This window comes from Monodelphis domestica, chromosome 5 (genome assembly GCF_027887165.1).
Source record: "Monodelphis domestica isolate mMonDom1 chromosome 5, mMonDom1.pri, whole genome shotgun sequence".
Taxonomy (NCBI): Eukaryota; Metazoa; Chordata; class Mammalia; order Didelphimorphia; family Didelphidae; genus Monodelphis; species Monodelphis domestica.
In genome coordinates, this window is record NC_077231.1 from 212,870,481 (window position 1) to 212,880,336 (window position 9,856).

General features: G+C 39.6%; 1 protein-coding gene across 1 annotated transcript in view; it reads right to left on the bottom strand.

Moving 5' to 3' along the window:
• Positions 1-4,099, bottom strand: part of SVOPL (SVOP like) — an 89,133-nt gene extending 85,034 nt beyond the window's left edge. The window contains exon 1 of the mRNA XM_007504391.3: positions 3,900-4,099. The gene's annotated coding sequence lies outside the window, so the exon portion shown is untranslated. The remainder of the gene's footprint in view (positions 1-3,899) is intronic.
• Positions 4,100-9,856: the final 5,757 nt, after the last annotated feature.

Below are 9,856 nucleotides of genomic sequence, written 5' to 3' on the forward strand. Positions count from 1 at the left end.
TTTCACTAGAGACCATTGCCTTAGCAGGAAAATTAATCTCCAAACAAAACTTCAGTTCTCCTTAATAACATATAAGCACTTTACAGCAGAACATTTAAGTGGCCAAGATTAGAAAACTGTCACCTTTTCTCTGGACAACAGAGCAACTCTGACCTTGCAGCCTCTCCAACCAGCCATTTAAACACTGACTGACTCTTATCTTTGCTCTATTGAAAATCACTGAGCTGTTAGAGAATGGAGTGAGCCCTCCAACCACAAAGAGGACCACATCCTGGCATGGCGTAGTAGACCAATATTGGACTTGGCATTGGGAACCCTAGGTTTGGATCCTGCATCAGATCCTCAGTGGATGTGTGGCTCTTGGGGGCAAGGGGCAGGGAAGAATCACTTAACCTCAATGTTTCAGCATTTACAAATCATAAGGCAGCCAGGTGGTCCAGTGGATAGAGTTGGAGTTAGAAACCCCAGTGTTGGGGGCAGCTGGGTAGCTCAGTGGATTGAGAACTAGGCCTAGAGCCAGGAGGTCCTGGGTTCAAATCTGGCCTCAGACACTTCCCAGCTGTATGACCCTGGGCAAGTCACTTAACCCCGTTGCCTAGCCCTAACCACTCTTCTGCCTTGGAGCCAATACACAATATTGACTCCAAGATGGAAGGTAAGGGTTTAAAAAAAAAAAAGAAATCCCAGTGTTCAAATCCTCCCTCAAACTCTTCTTAGCTGTGTGATCCAGGGCAAATCATTTCGCCTTCTCCAGCCTCAGTAGTATTATCTCTATTTTGTAGATAAGGAAACTGAGGCTGGAGAAGGCGAAATGATTTGCCCTGGATCACACAGCTAAGAAGAGTTTGAGGGAGGATTTGAACACTGGGATTTCTTTTTTTTTTTTTAAACCCTTACCTTCCGAATAATAAAGTGGAGGAATTCCATGGAGACTGGAACAACCTCCAGGAAGTGATGCAGAGCGAAAGGACCAGAACCAGGAAAACATTGTACACAGAGACTGATACACTGTGGTACAATCGAAGGTGATGGACTTCTCCATTAGGGTCAATGCAATGTCCCAGAACAACTTGCAGGGATCTAAAAAATACTATCCACAAGCAGAGGATAAACTGTGGGAGTAAAAACACCAATGAAAAGCAACTGCTTGACTACAGGGGCTGAGAGGAAATGACTGAGGAGAGACTCTAAATGAACACTCTAATGCAAATACCAACAACATGGAAATGGATTTGAATCAAGAACACATGTGATACCCAGTGGAATCGTGCGTCGGCTATGAGAGAGGTGGTGGAAGGGGGGGGGGGGGAAGAAAATGATTTTTGTTTCCAATGAATAATGCTTGGAAATGATCAAATAAAAAATTATTAAAAAAAAAACCTTACCTTCCATCTTGGAGTCAATATTGTGTATTGGCTCAATATGAGATAATATGCAAAGGAACACGTAAATGCCAGCTGAATACTGCAAGTGGGCCTGAACTGAAGCTTGAGGTAGGAGAGATTATAGCTGGTCACTAGTCTGAATAGTCCAGGCTAACACTAGGCTTGAGAAGGAACCCAATTCCTAATGAGAGTTAGAAGATTAATGGAACGAAGAAAGACTGGGAGAAGCCATATGCAGCTGGGCAAGCAGAAGCTGAGGGAGAGATAGAGACAGGAAACGGGCAAGGACTCTGGGATTGAGATTTTGTGGGCTAATTGGACATAAGGAATGTTGCTGGGACAGACCCAAGGTTGTAGTTTTCTATCTCTTTTCTCCCCTTGGGCTTCCTTATGAAAGCCTGAAGCATTTCTCTCTGTATCCCCAGGAGGTATGCCTGTCATTCTTAGCTTTAAATGTTTACTTTCTCTTTATAAACAGTGTCACCCATGGACTGTCCATGGTCTCACAAGCTAGGATATTGATTGGTTATTAAAAGAAGACCTCTCGAATCCAGACTCACAATAAAAACTAGCCATGCCAAGCAATTTACTCAATTTAAACTATTTAGCTGTTGCATTGGTTCTCATTTAGTGGTTTGGGAAGGAGATTACAAGTATATGGAGGCAGCTGGTGGCACAATGGACACCGTTCTGGCCCTAGACTCAGAAAAATGTAAGTTCAAATCTAGTATCAGGACACGTTTCTAGCTGTATGACCCTAGACAAATCACTGAACAAATCAGTTTCCCCTGTGACAAAACCAAGATGAAGGTAACAGTACCTAACAGGGCACCTAGGTGATAAAGTGGATAGACTGCCTGGCTTGAAAGTTATCAGGAAGACTCCTCTTCCTGAGTTTGAATCTGGTCTCAGACATTTAGTAGCTGTGCGATCCTGGGCAAGTCCCTTAACCCCATTTGTCTCAGTTTCCACATCTGTAAAATGAGCTGGAAAAGGAAGTGGAAAACCACTCTAGAATCTGTACTAAGAAAATCACTAATGGGGTCAGGAAGAGTCAGACACAACTGAAACAACTTAGCAACAACCAAAAAAAAAAATAGTACCTACCTATCAAGGTGGTCGTGAGGATCAAATGAGGTATTGGTAAAAAGTATTGATCACAGTATCTACCACATAATAGATGTGATATTAGTGCTTATTCTTCTTACTATGGGCCAAGTGGTTTGTGCTAAAAATTCTTTGATGGCATCTTAAGTAATAAATAACTGTAAAGACTGTATATTAAGTCACACTACACAAGAGAGTCATGATACTTTTTTTGTTGAAAATTCTTTATGGCTCCTTAAGCTCCTATGGAAGTTCAGTGCTTCTGTTCATGACACACCCATCTCTCTGCCTGTCAAAGCCAGTAACTACATTCACATTGAAGTCACACTTGAAAGGTGCGCAAAACACATCTCTGCCCCTTCCATGTGAGAGTGCTGTCATAAAAGTATTGTCCCTATTTTTACAAATGAGGAACTACAGTTTCAGAGAGGTGATGATGGCCCCCGTCACCTCTCTCCCTAGTACATGGCAGAGATAGGGTACAGATCCAAGCCTCGACTCAGAGTTTCAGACTCTCTCCACTAGGCTTCCCATGGAATTCTATAATATCAAAGATGTTCAGCAAGACGGGGCTTAACAAGTCATCTAGTCTAACCCCTCATTTATGGATAAGGAAACTGAGACTCAGAAAAGGGAATTTGCCCAAGGTCACCCAGGTAGTAAGTGATGGAATCAGGATTTAAAACCAGGTCCCCTCCTTACACATTCACCATGTTTTCCACTGAACCACACTGCCTCCCTCAATGAGGGCTGATAACTATTGTAAAATTCCACTGATGTTCAAATACTCAGCTTATGTTATAACTTAAATTTATTGCACAAATTCCAAGAACATTCTGTGCTTTTGCTGGCCTGGGATTTTTCTACATTGAATTCTATGGGAAAAAAATGGGGCCCCTACGAGTGAGCTTGGTGATCTTTCCACTAAAGAACCAATTTATTTTTGTGTGATGAACTTTGATGAATGAATAAACCATTTATTGTTTACTCTGTGCAATGCACTGTTTAAGCATTGGGGATACCAATAGAAACCACAAGATGGTCTCTGCTCTCAAGGAGTTCACATTCTTTCAAATAGGGAGACAACACAAATGAAAGGTTTCAGCTTTGAGTCATGAAAAGGTTCCGTGAACCCCCTAGTGCTATAGCAGCAACACAAATATTTTTATGTCTTTCATACATAGGAAAAACACACTGGTAAAGAAATAAGAGAGCCTCCATTAGGCAAGTTTCCTCCCTTCTCTGACCTTCAGTTTCTCCATTTGTAAATGAGGAAGTTGAACATTTTTAAGATTCTCCCATAGTTGACAATCCAAAATTCATTACATCTATCCATTCTAACACACCCACAGTGGCAGGAAAGAAAATCCTAGGTACACATCATCTTCTTGAAAGAAATTTTCTTACCTTGAGTGTTGACAACTTGACAACCTCTTAGATTTTTATTCCTGCTGTTGTTGGATCCTTCCAGTCTTGCAGGGGTTTCCACTCAGAATTAGGGTGATCATCTATGACTTCTCCCCAATTCAAGAACTTATGCCCCTTCTGGAGCCCCAAGGCTAGGGCTTTCTTCCCATCCTCCTTCCTGATCAGCTTACAGGATTCTTTAAGGCACCACCTCACAAGTGGGCTGAGAGAATTAGTTACACCTGGGGCACGCCCCCTCCACAAAACATTACCTGACCAGCCCTTATGGAAGCTCTGATGCTATTTCCTACTGAAAAGGGGGGCCAGCCAAGGAGGAAACTAACAGAGGAAATTAGTCATGAGAACAATGTACTTAAGAGTTTTCAAAAAGTGTGACCTGTGGTCAAAAGGAGGGCAGGAAAAGGTAGTTTCTTTCTTTTTTATTTTAATATATTTTTCCATGTTTACATGATTTTCTTTCCCTCCCTTCTTCCTTTCTCACTCCCAAAGCCAACAAGCAATTCCACTGAGTTGTACAAATATTATCACTTGATACCTATTTCCATATTATTAATTTTTTGCTACAGAGCAATCTTTTAAAACCTAAACTGCCAATCACATACCCATATATACATGTGATAATAAGTCATTTCTTTTTCTTTTGCATTTCTACTCAATGTGGATAGCATTCTTTCACATAAATCTTTCCGGAGTGTCCTGGCTTGTTGCATTGCTACTAGTAGCAAAGTCCATCATATTGGATTGTTCCACCATGTTTTACTTTCTGTGTACAATGTTCTCTTGGTTCTGCTCATTTCACTCCGCATCAGTTCATTGATGTTCTCCCAGTTCATATAGAAATCCTTCAGCTCATCAATCCTTACAGCACAATAGTATTCCATCCCCATCATATACCACAATTTGTTCAGCCATTCCCCAATCGAGGGACAACCTTTTATCTTCCCTTTTTTTTTTGCCACCACAGAGAGTGCAGCTATGAATATTTTTGTACATGTATTTTCCCCTATTATATCTTTGGGGTATAAACCTAGCTGTAGTATTGCTGGATCAAAGGGTATGGATTCTTTTAAAGTCCTTTGGGCATAGTTCCAAATTGCCTTCCAGAATGGCTGGATCAATTCACAACTCCACCAGCAATGCATTAATGTCCCAATTTTGCCACATCCCCTCCAACATTTATTGTTTTCCTTTACTGTGATATTGACCAATCTGCTAGGTGTGAGGTGGTACATCATAGTTGTTTTGATTTGCATTTCTCTAATTATGATAGATTTGGAATATTTTTTCATGTAATTATCAATAGTTTTTATTTCTTCATCTGAAAACTGCCTATTCATATCCCTAGGACAGGATAGTTTCAATGGCTTTTCTGTATAACTACTGAGTGTGGGTATCTTGAGGGTATCACTGGGTGATCATTGGGTACTAAAGAACTATAATTTTTTTTAATTGATAGATAATCCACCTCCAGAGAAAGAATTGTTGGAGTCATCTTTCACATCAGTGTATTTATGGTTTTATTTTGGGGGTTTTTTTATGTATGAGTTTACTTTTATAACAATGACCAATATGAAAAAAGTCAATAAAGATAAAATAAAATTGATAGATACATTTTTTAGCCAAATAATTGTTTTTCATCAAATACCCAAATCCCTCCAAATAGTTAAACAAAATAGTCTAACAGGGTGTTTGAAAATACTAATGTGTGTCGCTTTCCACACATGCAGATTATCATGAAACAAAGAAGACCTTCTTCAACAATTTAGTACAGTGCATTAGACTGAGTTTCCTTGCCTTCACTTGCAATCTGTACCTCCTTCCTCTCTATTCTTACTCCTCTCTATTCTTCATGCCTGCTATTCCTTATGAGAATGCCAATATTTTAAATATTAAAACACAACTACTTGGTCACAACTACAGCTAGAAGGGCAATGAACAGCCATCATTCATACATATTTAGGGGAAAAAAAACAAGCCATATGGTAAATGAATACTTACATCCTCATTCTTCTTTCTACTCAGTCAATCACCTAGGTAGAGCAGTGGCTAGAGAGCTCATCCTAGAGTTAGGAAGCCCTGAATTCAAATCTGATCTCAAATACTTCCTAACTGTGTCCCTGGGCAAGTCAGTTAACATCTCCCTTCTTCAGTTTTCTCATATGCATAATGAGGATGATAGCATTTACCTCCCAGGATTGTTATGAGAATAAAATTAGACTTTTTATAAAGCAAGTTGCAAACCTTAAAGCAGCATACCAGTGCTAGGCTAATTATTATTATTAAGCTCTTACTACATATCAAATGAGAAAGCTAGGTGGTATGGTAGATAGAGCACTGGGTTTGGAATCAGGAAGACTCATCTTCCTGAATTCAAATCTGGCCTCAAACATTCACCAGTGGTGACCTTGGGTAAGTCACTAAACCTTGTTTGCCTCAGTTCCTTGAACTGGAGAAGGAAATGACAAAGCACTCTAGTATCTTTGCCAAGAAAACCCCAAATAGACTTCTGAGAAAGAATGTTCTCCACTTCTAGAAAAAGAGCTATGGGAGTAGAAATTCAGAAGAAAACAAAGAATTGATCACTGTTTATATGGGTCTGTAATTTGGAGTTTGGGGTTTAAAAGATTACTCTATTACCAAAACGAATAATAAGAAAGAAAAAAGAAAACCCAAACTGGGTCAAAAAGAGACACAACTGAAAAATGACTAAATAACAATATGTATCAGGCAATGGGATAAGAGGTTGGGCCACAAAGAAAGAGAGGGCAGGGGGATGAGTATTTGTAGATGGAACTATTCAACAATATTTGTTCATACTAGTGATATTTAAATTGTTTTTAAAGTTAGTGGTAAAGACCACTTTGAAAACATTTCTTATGTTTTCATAGATTTGTAAATGAACCTAAAGCAATAGGGTAAATGGATTTATAGGAGACATGTTTAAGCTACTTAAGAGAATAATTTTTAAGCTCTTTGTTGCACCATTGTGAATATGATTATAATCTAATTTGAAAGGAGTATAATTGGCTCATTAAAGCAAATGCAATAAGACTTGTGGAAAGAGGAAACACTGGTTTGAGTTACTGCATGAATCTACTTGAAAATAATAAAATATTTTTTCAACGAAAATCTATGGACTTCTGGATCAAGATGGCTACTGAGTAGAAGCAGAGCTCTTCTTCTCTTCTCCACTGATTGAGACAGAGTGCCTCAAAAAGACAAAACCAAAATCAAACAAGCGGAGGAGTTCCACAGTAGGACGCAGCACAGAAGGTAGGCAAAGTTAGGGCATTTCCATACTAAAAGGGGGAGAAATTTCCCCCACCAGGGGGCGAGCTCACCACCCCTCCCCCACTTCATCTACCTTTCCAGAGTCTGAGCATAGGACAAACTTCTAAGTTCTAGGAGGGAGGCTGGCTGAGTTCAACACAGACTTACCTCTAAGAGAAATGACTCAGAGCACTGGGAGGCTGAGGAAACATGGAGATAGGGGGCACAAAGTAAAAAGAAGTAAAAAGACCTCGGGCTAAACCTCTCCAGTGCAAATACAGAGACCTCCCTACACTCTATACCCAGACCTCTTCCAGGTAACCTCTAAGTTCTCAGGGGCCAGAACTGCAGGTAAGAACAGCAAGATTCGGGACCCCAGGAGGCGGAGGAAATGTGGAGATGGCACAGGGAACTTGGGCAGAGAGGGGAGGCTCAGAGCAAAACGCCACAGAGAACTGAAAAATAGCCTCTGGACAAAAACCTCTCTAGTGCTCAATACAGAGACCTGCCTACACTCCACATGCAGACCTCTGCAAGGCAATCTTTTAAGTTCTTTGGAGCTGGATCTGCCCCTAAGAGCAGCTGGACACTGCTGAGGAATGGGGAAAAATATCCTCAGGGCAAAAACCTCTCCAGAGCCCTGTACAAAGATCACCCACATTCCTCACTTAGACATCTGACCAGGAAGGAACAAGGCAATAGCCACCAACTCCCAGGAAATAAAATCCATAAATACGAGGAAAAAAAAAACCAGAAGAAAATGTTGATCCTTGATGATTTTTATACAGATAAAAACCCAGACTAAAGAATAGGCAGTAGAAGATGACGAACAATTAAACACACCCAATTTTCGGGAAAAAAATGGAAATTGGTCACAACTTCTTGAAAAAACTTTAAATCTGAGATTGTCAGAAAAATGGAAGAGATGTGGCAAAAAAAAGTGGGAAATAGTCCAAAAAGAAAATAACAGTTTAAAAGACAGGGTTTCCCACGTAGAAATTGAAGTCCAGAAATCAAATTAAATAATAAGCAAATTGAAGACCAGAAATGACCTGCTGCAGGTCATGAAAAGCAGGATAGATCAAACCGAAAAGGAAAATCAAAAGCTATTAGCTGAAAACCAATCATTAAAAACTAGAATTGCTTGAGTAGAAGCCAATGATCTCACAAGACAGCAAGAATTAGTAAAAACAAAGTGGAAAAAACGACAGATTAGAAAGCAACACAAAATACTTCATTGAGAGGGTGATTGACCTTGAAAATAGAAGTTGGAGAGACAGTTTGAGAAACATAGGCCTACCTGAAAATCTGGGAAAAAACAGAAATATTGATACCATACTACAAGAAATTATCCAAGAAGACTGCCCTGAGGTTCTGAAACAAGAGGGCAAAATTGACATTGAAAGAGTCCATAGATCACCCACCACACTAAATCCTCAAAAGACAACCCCCAGGAATGTAATTGCCAAATTCAGGAACTTCCAAGCTAAGGAGAAAATATTACAAGAAGCCAGAAAGAAACAATTCAGATACCAAGGAGCACCAATCAGGATTATACAGAACCTGGCAGCCTCCATGCTAAAAGACCTTGGAATACGATATCAGAAAGGCAACCAAGGATCTACAACCAAGGATCACCTACCCATCAAAATTGACTACATACTTCCAGGGGAAAGTATGGGCATTCAACAAAATAGACTTCCAAATATTTGTAAAGAAAAGACCAGAACTAAACAGAAAATTTGACATCAAAACCCAAAAACCAAGAGAAACATGAAAATAAGGCCAAATCATTTATATTCCTATATGGAAAAATATTATTTGTAACTGTCAAAAACTGTATTTACTATTATAGTAGTTAGAAGAATTATCCATAGGTAGAGATTGTTTGAAGTGGTTTAAAATCATATATTAAAAAAGAAGAAAGAAGGGGGGGGGCATCAAGAGAAACTTGAAGGAATAAGAAAATTAGGATAACCTATACTACACAAAAAGGCACATGGGAGAGGGAGGGGAAGAATGCAACTATAAGAAGAAGAGGAAGAGAATGCTAAAAGGTAATACTCAAACCTCACTCAGTGGAATCAATTCCAAGAGGAAAGAGCATCTAGATCCATTGGAGTATTGAACTCTATCTTATCCTATAGGGAAGCTGAGGGAGGAAAACTAAGGGGGGAGTGCAGAGAGGAGTTGAAAAAAGGGGGAAACGAATTTAATAGACTTTTAAAAAACAACAGGGGAATAAAAATGGAGGGGGCAGAAAGGGAGGATAGGGAGGGAAGTAATTCAAGGGGGGAGAGTGTGTGGGATAGCATAAAAAACCCCAAAAGAAAATTAATAGAGGAATAAGAAGGGAGGAGGGAGAAAGGAAAGTAAAATAAGGGTGGGGATTAGGGGGACTGATTAAAAACAGAATACTGATGTAGAAGAAAATAATGAAAGAGGAAAGAGCAGGACAAGGAGAGAAAATGAAAATGTTAGGAAATACACAGGTAGCAATGATAATTTTGAATGTGGATGGGATGAACTCACCTGTAAAGTGGAAGCAAATAACAGTGGATCAGAAATCAAAATCCTACCATAAGTTGTCTACAAGAAACACACATGAGGAAGATAGATATGCATAGGGTAAAAGTAAGTGGATGGTGCAAAATCTATTTGGCATC